Source organism: Peromyscus maniculatus, chromosome 14, assembly GCF_049852395.1.
Source record: "Peromyscus maniculatus bairdii isolate BWxNUB_F1_BW_parent chromosome 14, HU_Pman_BW_mat_3.1, whole genome shotgun sequence".
Lineage (NCBI taxonomy): Eukaryota > Metazoa > Chordata > Mammalia > Rodentia > Cricetidae > Peromyscus > Peromyscus maniculatus.
In genome coordinates, this window is record NC_134865.1 from 54,478,147 (window position 1) to 54,491,503 (window position 13,357).

A 13,357-nucleotide genomic window follows, 5' to 3' on the forward strand; every position below is an offset into this window, starting at 1 on the left:
GAAGCCGTAAAGGTATGTTAATACCAAAGGTCAAAGACATGGCTTCCCTTATCTTCTTTCTGCCAGAGAAATTACTTTTAATTTAAAGAACATGCCCAGGTAATTTCCAAATGTAAACAAATGGAATTTGAAAGTGGGTGGATTGGCATACCTGTATTTGCTCAGCACAAACCAATAAAAAGTGTGTTTCCTTTGTTCTTTTTCATTTACTTAAGCGAAGGATAATATCACCACGGGGGGTGGAGGGAAGCTTTCTGGGGTTCCTGACACTAGGAAAGGATTCCAGGGAGATGTCAGGCCTGGGACATCTGTAAGTGTTAAAGAGACAATTCACCCTCCCCTCCCCCGCCCCCGCCCCCCCCTCCCCGCCCCCGCATGCCGCCCTGCTCCCGTGAAAGGGAGAAGGAAAAACCCTTTCTGGAACAGGCAAAGTATGAACAGTAAAACCCTCTAAGAATTCAACATCTAGCTGGGCGGTGGTGGCGCACGCCTTTAATCCCAGCACTCGGGAGGCTGAGGCAGGCGGATCTCTGTGAGTTCAAGGCCAGCCTGATCTACAGAGTGAGTTCCAGGAAAGGCGCAAAGCTACATAGAGAAACCCTGTCTTGGAAAAACAAAACAAAACAAAACAAACAAACAAACAAACAACAACAACAAAAAGAATTCAACATCTAAACGGATCCCGTTGCTTCTTAGACTGGAAATAATCTCATCCGAAGACTTAGTATGTGTGCCTAAGTGACTTTTCTTACTGTAACAAAATACCTAATGTAACCAGCTTGAGAGAGGCAGGGTCTACCCTGGCTCACAGTTTGTGGATACAGTCCATCGTGGCAGGAAAGGGACAGTGGCGGGAGTGGCCAGCTGGTCACGTGGCATCCTCAGTCAGGAAGCAGAGGGAAATGAACGCTGGTGCTCAGCTCTCTTTCTCCATTTCCCTTTTATTCGGTCTAAGGTCCCAGCCCACGGGTTCGTGCCCCTCTCTGTTCAGGTGGGTCTTCTCACCTCAGTCACCCCAAAGGAGACACTCCCTCAGGGACACGCCTACAGCTTTGTCTCCTTTTGTGGTTTTGGAGCCCGTCAGGTTGATAGTCAATAGTAACCATCAAAATGTGTGTGAGAACCCGGCCCGCTGTTGAGAGTGGCACGGAAGTTGTAGACTGTCGGGGGAGTCGAGAGAACCGGAAGTAGCCCTGAGTTAGTGGCCCTAGCTAAGAGCAGCTCACCTGAGCCATGAGAAGGACCCTCACAATCCAGTTGGTGCTTAGTTACAGTGTGCCCGCAAGCACACATCCAAAAGGGAAGCCATTCCTTCTCCTAACTAGTAGACACTGTTGGTAAAGACAACGCTGTTTCTTGAGCTGTGCTAGACAGAATTCCTGCAGCACAACTCCCGAAAGGGCTTAATAAGGTCCAAACCTGAGACTCACCTCCGACTAAGTACATCAGATTCTCTGTACTGCCCAGGAGCCCGAATTTTAACAGGCACCCCGGTTGCGTCCCGTGCACAAGCGTAGCCCAAGGCCGGCCGCGCTTCGTCAAGCAACATGGTTGTCTATAATGTGCTGCCACAGGCCCATCAGTTCCTTTGCTGTTTCTCCCTCTAAAAATGCCTCCCTGCTCACCTGCTTCATGGCTCCTTGGAACTACCTCCTCCAACGTCTTGATGTCTTTTCTGTGAATTCTAATTATGCTACTTCTTTTTTTTTTTTTTTGGTTTTTCGAGACAGGGTTTCTCTGTGTAGCTTTGCGCCTTTCCTGGAACTCACTTGGTAGCCCAGGCTGGCCTCGAACTCACAGAGATCCGCCTGGCTCTGCCTCCCGAGTGCTGGGATTAAAGGTGTCCTTCGTGGTTCAGTTCCGTCCCTACCCTCTGACAACACCTTATCCCCCAGCTGTTTTATATAAGATGTGTATATATACCTATTTTAGGCAAGGTCTTACTGTGTAACCTTGCCTGGCCTGAAACTCACTATATAGACTAGGCTGGTCTTGGAACTTAAAGAAATCTGCCTGCTTTAGTCTCCTGGGTGCTGAGTTTAAAGGCATGCACCACCATGGCTGTGTGTGTGTGTGTGTGTGTGTGTGTGTGTGTGTGTGTGTGTGTGTGTGTCTTTAAGTAAATACAATAAAATATTTATATTTGAGACAGAGTCTCACTATGTAGTCCTGGCTAGCCTGGAACTCTCTTATGTAGACTAATTTGGTTTTGAGTTCATAGAGATCCTTGTTTTTTATTTTTTATTATTATTATTTTTTTATTTTTTATTTTTTGGTTTTTCGAGACAGGGTTTCTCTTTGTAGCTTTGCGCCTTTCCTGGAACTCACTTGGTAGCCCAGGCTGGCCTCGAACTCACAGAGATCCGCCTGCCTCTGCCTCCCGAGTGCTGGGATTAAAGGCGTGCGCCACCACCGCCCGGCTGTTTTTTATTTTTAAAGTCAATGTTTGTTCTTCTTGTCTTCCAAGACAGAAGACAAAGTGAGTCCTAGAGTTCTGTGAGGCAGGAAGTCCTGAGGGGCACATGTTTTGTAGAGAGCACTGAATAGCCATCCCACCACTCAACAGTTGCCTTGGGCTCCATTCATTACACCTTAAGAAGCACTGATTTCATTAATCACTACTGATCATTTTCTGTTTTTTCCTTAGCACTAACATTAATCTAAATGAGCCAGGTGGTGATGGTGGTGGCACATACCTTTAATCCCAGCACTCAGGAGGCAGAGGCAGGTGGATCTTTGAGTTTGAGGCCAGCCTGGTCTACAGAGTGAGCTCCAGAACAGCCATGGCTACACAGAGAAACTGTGTCTCAAAAAACAAAACTAACTAAATAAAACAAAATAAAGATAATATTTTTTTAATATTCCTAACTATATGACAATCTTAGAAATAGAAAGCTTGTTCTTTGTAATTCTGCCACACTGTGTCTTTATTATGGTCTTCTCTCCTTATTCCTTGGGAACTATCACCCTGTCTTCTCCCTACCCCTTTGTCATGGCTCCTTCATGTCACGTTCTGGAACATGCACCCAGACTTCTGGTTACCGCTGACTGGGCAGGAGGTGGGTGGGCACTTCATTTAAAGCTGGGAGAGTGGGCTCTTTTCCCTTCAGACATTTTGCAGACGTGGGAGATGTCGTTTGGAATGGACCCAGGAAGTATTCTCTCTGGGTGGACCAGAGAGATGGAGGACACTGTCCTACAGAAAGAGGGTAGAATGAGGTGGAGACAGGTGCAGAGAGAGGCAGGTGGTCGAGCGGTGGAGATGTGCTCCTGATTCTCATTCCCCACCCAACATATATTCTGGAATTCAGGATAAATTTTTGTTCTCTGCTTTTTAGAACCACGTTCTTGTTTTGTGTAAAGTTAATTCTAGTGGCCCCACAGATTCTGGAAAAACAAAGATGCTAAGGGGGTTGTGGATGGTTTCTAGGTAACCAGTCCAATCCACGGAGCCTAACAAAACATACTATTTCTCTTAATTTAAAAATGTGTATCTAAAGTCCAGTGGTGTAACACACACCTTTAATATCCAGTACTTGAGAGGCAGAAGCTGGCGGATCTCTATGAACTGGAGGCCAGCCTGTTTCTCACAGTGAGTTCAAGGCCAGCTCCGGCTACATAGTACAACCCTTGTGGCTAAAACAAAAGTATCTTAAGAAAACAATATTACTACCTACAACTACTACTACAACTTCTACTACTACTACTACTGAAACAAACTTGGAGAGGTTAAGAAACTTTCCCCAAAGCCAGACAGCTACTAAGTCTAGAGGTAGAGGTGGGACTTGTGACCAGGCTAGACTGAATCCACTATGGTAACCTATCTGTTCACGGGTGGGATACCTCTCTCTATTCTTGCTCCTATACTGTAGAGCCAGGCTATGAGGATCTGAATGAGTTCTGTAAGCCAGCTAAGCACCATGGAGTTGATGTTAGCTCATTGGTGGGGCTGTATTTTGTGCTGCCCTCTAGAGGCACTATGGAACAAATGAAGTATAACTGGCCAGTGGGTCCACCTGGAAGCTGGACATGGTTCTAAGAGGGGGCCACTGGGAGCAGCAGTCTTCAGGATTCAAAAAAAGTTGATACGGGGTGGCCACACCACTGTAACGACTGAGATCTACCCGATCGATTGTGGCTACCATTGATTGGTACATCCCATGGCAGGGGATGTGTGACCTATCTACTCCCAAGTCTTCATCCCCAGTCATTGTGCCAACAAGAGCTGTGGTCATTCATGGGGGGCTTAAGGGATGAGGGTGGTGATGGGAGACAAGAGTGATGAGGGGAAGATCGCAATCTTATTACAAAAGTGGAAACTGAGATTGGGAAGGTAGCTCAATGGGTAACAGTGCTTAGGACTTGAGTTCAAATCCCTAGCACACATATACAAATCTAGGAATGGCTGAATGTGCCAGCAGTGGACACCGGGGGATCATGAGAGCTCACTGGCCAGGGAGCCTAGCCTAAACAGTGAGCTTCTGATTCTGTAAGAGACCCTGCCTCGAGGCAATAAGGTGGAGAGCATTAGGGGAAGCCATCTGACATCCTCTTCTGGCCTCTGCATATGCATGCATGGGCACCCATATGCACTGTAACACACACACACACACACACACACACACACACACACACACACAGAGGAAAAGAGAGACTTTCAGGAACTATGACCAAAAGTATAGATGTCAGACTCTCAGATTTTATTTTATTTTATTTTATTTTATTTTATTTTATTTTATTTATTTTTTCTAGACAGGGTTTCTCTGTGTAGTTTTGGAGCCTGTCCTGGATCTCACTCTGTAGACCAGGCTGGCCTCGAACTCACAGAGACCCGCCTGGCTCTGTCTCCTAAGTGCTGGGATTAAAGGCATGTGCCACCACCGCCCAGCTGACTCTCATATTTTTGACCAGGAACAAACAGACCATAAGGAAGGTAACATATCAGCATACATTTTGTTTAAAGGGATGGGGTCTTAGCCTTCTAAAAACATGAAAACAGAAAAATCAGATTTACTGATCTGAAATTACTCAGATAGTTGGTTAAAGAGAACATCAGAATTACAATACAGAATTCAAGTACTCCTTGAGGTCTTGAGATTTTCCTGCACTTCACTGGGTTTCCTCCTCCTGTGTGTGTGTGTGTGTGTGTGTGTGTGTGTGTGTGTGTGTGTGTGTGTTATAGCACACACACGAAAAGAAACAGGATAAGATTGTATGTTGTGGATCTAGAGATACTGAGCACTGGTAGACCATATACTTTGCATGTGCAAGGCCCTGGGGTCAAAATCCTCAGTACTGAGGGAAAACAACATGTCGTGGCCTTGCCCACTGCTCACACCCAAGTAGATGCCCTCACGGTCAACTCCCAGGTGTAATGAACAAGTAGTAAATGAAAGGAGACTTTATATTTGGTCAAAGACTTTGCGATGCCTGGGATGAGTGGGTGCTGAGCTGTTGTGTGGCTCTAAACGTAGCTGAACTATTGGCATGTTCACCCTTTCCTCTTTTCCCTTAAAAACAAGTGATGATGGCCCTTTGCTCCTGGGTCGGGGGAGGGGGCTCAGGCAGAAACAATGACCATTTCCCGTGCTCAGGAGTACACAATCCCTCACAGCGCTCTCTTCTTGGATGCAACCCACGCAGGGGCAACTCCAGCGCCTCTACAGCTCTGGGCTCCTGTGAACGCTGTCTCCATTGGCTGGCAATGTTACAAGACAGATGGGCCTGGGAAGCCTCCGCTTGCTACTTCCACATCACGAGCAAGCCTCTTCTCATTTCCAGGCATTTAAGGGAAGACCGGGAAACAGAGAAACCTATCTTGACATCTTGTCTACCATGCAATCGCGAAATCAGATGAAAGGAATAAAGGGATACAAGTTGGCTGGAAGGAGATTGCCAACCTCGAAGAGAATGAAGTTCTTTAGAACAGAGCAAAGAGCTCCCTGAAAGGAAATGTTATCGGAGAGATAAATAAGACACAGCCCAGAGATGCCTTCTTCTAAGCGTAACTGGAACAGCATGTTCTGATGGCTACACAGAAATACGTGGAAGGATTGCTGGGCCAGAAGTTCCAGTCCTGCTGGGATTTTTATTGACTCCACGTTTGTAAGAAAATGATCTGGCTGAGCGGTGGTGGTGCACGCCTTTAATCCCAGCACTCGGGAGGCAGAGCCAGGTGGATCTCTGTGAGTTTGAGGCCAGCCTGGTCTACAGAGTGAAATCCAGGACAGGCACCAAAGATACACAGAGAAGCCCTGTCTTGAAAAACAAAACAAACCAAATAAACAAACAAAAAAAAGAAAATGATCTGAACATAATAATGGCCGGAACAGCTTGATGGGACCATGCTTTGTAAGAAGGGAACTATAAGGCAGAAATAGAATTTGTGAGAGTGCTTTAAATGAAAGTGTTAGTTCAATGCAGTGTATTAGGAACTAGTGGCTGGTCTCACATTTATGCCTCCCCCTTCTGCTCCATCTCTGCATTTGTAAATCCCATGCCTTTCAGAGTCCTGTGCATCCTAAATGTAAATTTGAGTACAATTCCATCTTGCCACAAATCCTTCAGCAGCTCCTTAGTATACAGAAGATAAAGCCCAAGGTCTTTACCATATTGGCTCTTGGGGCTTGTCCTCATTCTCTCAAACTGACATTGGTGCCCAAGACCTGGGTTGCCTTCCTGCCCCTGTCCCTATATCTTCAGGGCTCCAAAAGCTCCAGGAGGCTTCCTAGTAGCAAGGTGCTTTCTTCTCAAGAGGAAATCAAGCCAGATAGACTGCCTCTCTACCAGGATGACAGCCCCAGTTCTGCTTTGCTGTTGAACATCATTCATTCATTCATTCATTCATTCATTCATTCATTCATTCTATGAGCATTCTTTGGTGTCTATCTTGTGTCAGGAACTGTGCTGGACTGCAGGGATTAAGTAACAAGTTTTTCTCTCTCTCTTTTTTTTTTTTGGAGGGGGCGTGTTTCAAGGCAGAGTTTTTCTGTGTAGCCCTGGCTATCCTAGAACTCACTCTGTAGACCAGGCTGGCCTCAAACTCAGCGATCTGCCTGCCTCTGCTTCCTGAGTTCTGGGATTAAAGGTGTACGCCGCCGCCGCCGCCGCCGCCGCCGCCGCCGCCGCCGCCGCCGCCTCCAGCACCGGGCTGTGACTTAAGTTTACTACCTAACATTTCTGCTGGAGGTCAGAAATCTTATGTGGGCTTTACCTACTTGAAATCAGCTTGTGGGCTGCATTCATTCTGAAGACCCCAGGAGAGCCTGATTCTCCCGCCTTTTCAGGTCTTGGGTGCTGCCCATATCATGATCCCTTCCTGTACGGTCAGGGCCAGCTGTGTGGCATCTTCAGCTGTCTCCACGATCACATCTCCTCCAGTTCTGATTGTCCTCCCATTGCCTCTCTAGAGAAGCTTGTGATTACACTGGCTCCCTTGCATGGTCCAGGATGAGGCCCTTTCTACTTCAAGATCATCAATGTAGTTGCACCTTCAAAGTCCCTTTTGCCTCATCGGGTAAGATAACACTGATTCTGAGGCTCTTGGGAGCGGCTGATGTTGTTTACGACTCTCTATTACCCTTTTCCTTTGTGTTAAATCAGAAGAGCTGGGAGCTGCAGCGCATGCCTATAGTCTCAGGCACTTGAGAACCCGAGACTGGAAGACCCATTGGCCAGTCAGGCAACACAGTGTGAGACGCCAACTCAAACAAACGCAAAACAACCGCCAACAAAACAAACAAGTGAAAATAGAGCCTTCTTGGATTCTAATTCTATTTCTAGGTGTTGGAATCCAGCTGTGCATGCAGATGTGTAGTTCCTGCCATCAGGCGCCTCCCACTGTAGATAAGAGACAGATGATAAGCCTCATTTAACTTACTTAACAGTTGACTAAGTCAGAAAGTCTCGTGACCACTTACACACGCAGAGATTTTAAAAAGTTGTGCTGCTAGGGAGGAACCCAGGACTGCACACCTGTACCTCACAAGCACTGTACCACCAAGCTACACTCCAACCCAATTTAGTGATCATTATCTTCAGCCTGGGAAGGTTACACGATTGTGAAAGTGGTTCTCACTCAGTAGGACCCCAGGCAGTGGGGGAAATGCATTGATAAAATACTGCCTGAGCCAGAAAGGGGGGATGTCCAGGAAAGGCTTTAGCTTGTCTTTGCCTCTGTCCAAACTCTTGTTGTACCTCCCCATGGTTGAACCCAGCTAGAGTCCCCATGGAAAGGGAGGTGGGGAAACATGGGGGTCAGATGTCCCGTAAGAGAACACAGGAGGACTCCTGAGAGTGAACAGGCAAATGACCAACCTTTGTACAGACTCCAGGAACTCAGGGACTGAGTCATGCAGGTGCTTGGGGAAAGAGCTTTTCTGGCAGAGTGATCAACCCATGAGGCCTGGAGGCAGAGTACCTGATGGCTGCATTTAAGGACAGCAGGTTGAGTGTGTAGGAAAAGACGAAGAGATCAGAGAATAGAGCTCACTTTCCATGCTTGTAGATTCCACATCCCCATGGATTCAGCCAACCATGGATCAAAGATATATTACACACACACACACACACACACACACACACACACACACACACACACACACACACAATCAGTGTCTCTACTAAATACATACAGGCTTTTTGTGTGTGAGGGGAGTCACTATTTCCTAAACAATTCTGTGTATCACTATTATGTATGTAAGAGGCCAATACTTATTTAAAGTGTTCTGGAGGATGTATATAGTTTATATGCAAATTCTGTGCCTTTTTTGTTTGTTTTTCGAGGCAGGGTTTCTCTGTGTAACAGCCTTGGCTGTTCTGGAACTTTCTTTGTAGATCAGGCTGGCCTCAAACTCACAGAAGTCCACCTGCCTCTGCGTCCCAAGTGCTGGGATTAAAGGTGTGTGCCACCCCTGCTTGGCATTTTGTGTTTGTGGACTGAAACACTGGGGGGTTTGGGTGTTTATGGCAGGGGAATAGGGTGGTGGGTAGGTAGGTCCTGGACCAGGCACTCTTGTGTGCTGAAGGACAACCAAATTCAGTTCTCTAGGTTGGAATTTGAACTTGTATTTTAATATTATTATTTTCTTCAAGTTTCATGAGAATCGCTGTGAAGTTTCTGAGCAGCGAGGTGACATGATCTGACCTACACAAACTCCACTCTACGTCAATCATGTTGATCAGATATTAGTTGCAGAGGGTAGAGTAGGTAGGCTATGCATGGAGACCAAGAGGGAGACTACTGAGACAACCAGGTGGGAAATGGCTTGAAGCAGAGATGAAGTTTCCCTGGGTGGAGAGTGCTTGCACTCTGCACACATTTGGAAGGAAGGGCCAGCAGTATTTATTCGTGGTTTGGATGTGGGCTGTAAGAAAATGGAGAAGAATGCCTGTAAGAAGTTTGCTCTGGACTTCCGAAACTCTGGGAGGGCACCATTAATTGATATGGGGACGATCGTAGCACAGTGGTTGGGGGGGGGAATTCCTACAGCATCTAGCCTTAGATGTGAGATATTTGTGTCTTGGGGGTATTGAGTAGGATAGGGATGTACAGTCTGGAGTTTGGGGCATGGCTGGCTTGGAGGTGTAAAATGCTTATCAGTCAGTACCTCACACCCATCAGACTGCTAAGGTCACCAGGAAGTGAGAGGAGATCACGGAGAGAAGGTGTCCACGCAATCTATACTTCGGGGTTTGAGACTGAAAGGCTGAATGGTAGGGCTGTCTATCCTGAAGTAAAAGAACAGGAAGAATTTTCAAAGGTGAGCCTGCTTGCCTTCATCCCTGCTACCAGGGGGTCCAGTCGGGGGAGGAAGCACAGGATTTTCTGCTGTTTCTGAGAACACCAGTTTCCATAGCAGATCAGAGGCTGCTCCTCGAGGCTGCAGGAGATGGAAGGAAAGGGAGCGAGGGCAGCAAGGACTGAACAAGCACCCTCTTCCCAGAGATGCTAGATGTGAAATGAGGCAAGGGCAGATGTGGAATGCAGGAAATATTTGATTTTCACCATGGCACAGATTATATAACCGAATGTCTGTAAATCATAGGAGAAAAGGCTTCAGGAGCTGGGGATGAAGAGCTCTCTGCAGTTCCAATCCCAAGAACCTACACAGTAATCCCAGTGCTCCTAGGGGAGGCAGAGGTGGGAGGGTCCCGGAAGCTCAAGGGCAGGGCAGCCTGGAGTACGTGGCACAGGAACAAACAACAGAGAGACAGACCCTGCTTCCAACAAGGCGGAAGGTGGAGACCGACACCCAAGGCTGTCCTCTGAATTCTGTGCACGCCCAGTGAATGCGTGCGTCGCCACTCATGGGCACACACAAAAAGAAGATGGTTCATTAGAGAGGGAAACTGGAGAGAGGACAGTTACTGAAATCAATGTCCCTCAGCTGAAGAGGATGGTACTAGTCCACAGAGCAAGAGGTTAGTCTAAGCTAAGAGCTGAGAGGTTGCTCTAAGTGGCGGGAAGTGAAGACGAGGGCCGGCATCCAGGCATCCCGACACAGGTAGACAGGAAGAGTGCCCTGGGAGGGGGCGTGTTCAGTCCTCTCCTGCTTGCCTCATTCCAAGGATGAAAGGAGCAAGGGCACATGCAGTGAGCAGCCCACAGTGGCTTGATGAGGGAGAAGGTGCGGCGTGACACAGTCTTTATAGGGTAAGAGAGTGGAGAGGGAAGCACAGTGGCTCCTCTGTAATTCAGCATGGGAAGCCAATTGATTATAAAGCAAGTGGTGTTTCAGACATGTAATGAGCACGATTCTGTAGCTGGGAGAATAAGGAATCCCATATTAAGGCAGATTTAAACTCCAGGAGACCGAACCAACAAAACCTTCACTTTTAACCAACACTGGAGTTTGGAATCCAACACCCTTCACCAGGGCCTCATAAAGAGCACCGGAGAAAGTTAACAGATTTGGCTCATACGTGGGTCACTTGTTTCAAAGGGCTCTCTGGGATTCATAAAACAGGTGGCCTCGAGAACAGGACTGTGCTGGCCAGCACTTTTTTTTTTTTTTTTTTTTTTTTTTTTTTTTGGTTTTTTGAGACAGGGTTTTCCTGTGTAGCTTTGCGCCTTTCCTGGAACTCACTTGGTAGTCCAGGCTGGCCTCGAACTCACAGAGATTCGCCTGCCTCTGCCTCCCGAGCTCCTGAGTGCTAGGATTAAAGGTGTGCACCACCACTGCCGTTTTTTTTTTTTGGAGCTGAAGATCGAACCCAGGGCCTTGTGCTTGCTAGGCAAGCGCTCTACCACTGAGCTAAAACCCCAACCCTTTGGCCAGCCATTTTTTAAGGGCAAAACTATGTTACATTCATGAAGAAGAACTGACTTATATGATCCAGTAGTTTGATGAAGGTTTGATCCTTAAAACAGATCCATGGACTGATGGTAGAGTGCGATGAATTGGTGGTTAGAGGGACCTGACAACCAAGCCTGATGGTTTGAGTTCAATTTCCAGAATCTACAGGGCTGAAGGAGAGAGCTGACCTACAGGTTGTCCTCAGACCTCCACATGTGTGCTATGGCACCCACACACCCACACACGTATGTGTGCATGCATAAGAAAATAAATAAAAATGTTTTAAAGAGAGATGGTTCAGTTCCTGATAAGCTGTGAACCCAATGCCCATCCTGTCTCCCTTCTGTAGCTGGAAGTTTCCTGGTCAGGGAACCAAGAAGAGAGAGATGGTTCAGTGGTTCAGAGCACTGACTGATGTTCCAGAGGACTTGGGTTCAATTCCCAGTATTCTACATGAATGCACCTAGCCAATCATGCCCAGAAGCCGTCATGAGATTACTGGGAATTGAACTCGGGACCTCTAGAAGAGCAGCCAGTGCTCTTAACCCCTGACCCCTCTCTCCTTCTTTCTCGCAGCTGTCTTGTTGTAAGTCTGCATTCACTCACGTTTGTCTTTTACTTGTATTGACATGTTTATTAAACAACAAGGAACCTGTTCTGAGTGTAAAAAATGAACCACCAATAATGCATACCCTTTAAAATTGCTATTACAGGGCCTATAGTTTTGTTGTTGAGATAATATAAAATTATCAACATGTAGCTAAAACATAGTGAAAATGACCTACTATAAAATGAAACATTCATTTGCTTTTTTATAGTTCAATATAAAAGGGAAATATCTGTCATTTATTGGAAACTTTTTATAGGTCTGAGTGCTACAGAATTTTAAAGCTGTAATAACTTAACATGTGGGCCACCTCTCGATTTTTACAGATGTAGTATCAGACACAGTAAATTCCTCAAGGAGTCTCAATTATTAGCAGCACAGGACTCAAGCCCCACTTTCATTGAAGTTTCTAATATAAAAACTTTCAGGCAGGGATGACCCAGCAGGGAGAGGGTTTTGCAAGGCTGGTGACCTGAGTTTGATCCCCAAAGCCCACATAAAAGTGGAAGGAGAGAACCGACTCCACAAAATGCTGTCACCTCCACACTCTTGTCCTGCCGGGCACCTCCTTCTCCCATCACACACACACACACACACACACACACACACACACACACACACACACACACACACACACGACACGCCATCGCCATAGGTAACCTAAAAGCCTTAACTGTTTAGTCTTTACATACTTAGGTTCATTCTTTAGGTTTCTAGATGTATGGGATTAACAATTTCCCCATATTGACGTTTAGGGATGAATTCTCTTTTTTCATAGTGTGAGTTCTGATATATATATAAAATGAAATTTGTATTTATTCATCTTTGTTGGCATCAAAACTTCATGCTTAACTTCTGTCAGCTGCAGCATATCACTTAGGCAGTAATACACAATCACCACAGAAAAGTCTCTCCCATTTAGACACAGAATGAGATTTCAATCAATAGCTGTTTGAACTTCTTTATTTTTATTTTATTTTATTTTATTTTTTGAGCTGAGGATCGAACCCAGGGTCTTGCAAGCGCTCTACCACTGAGCTAAATTCCCAACCCGAACTTCTTTATTTTATGTATATTTTTGCCTTGCAAGTGTGTCTGTGCTCCATGTGACATTCCTGGTGTCCTTGGAGGGTGTCAGATCCCCTGGAACTGGAGTTATGAATGGTTGTTGGTTCACCACATGGGTGCTGGAAATTGAACTCCAGTCCCCTCGAAGAGCAGCCAGTGCTCTGAACCACTGAACCATCTCTCCAGCCCCTCAATATCATTTTGGAATTAGGTATAAAGTTTGAGGATTCGTAATTGCTATTATTATTATTATTTTTTAGTTTTGTCTCCTGCCCTTCCCTATGGTGAACAAGGTTTTAATGAGACAAAGAGAAAAGAGAGATGGTAACCAAAGAAAAAGACAAGATTTGAGCAGAAATGGGAGCAGAAGTTTAGCAGAGAAAAA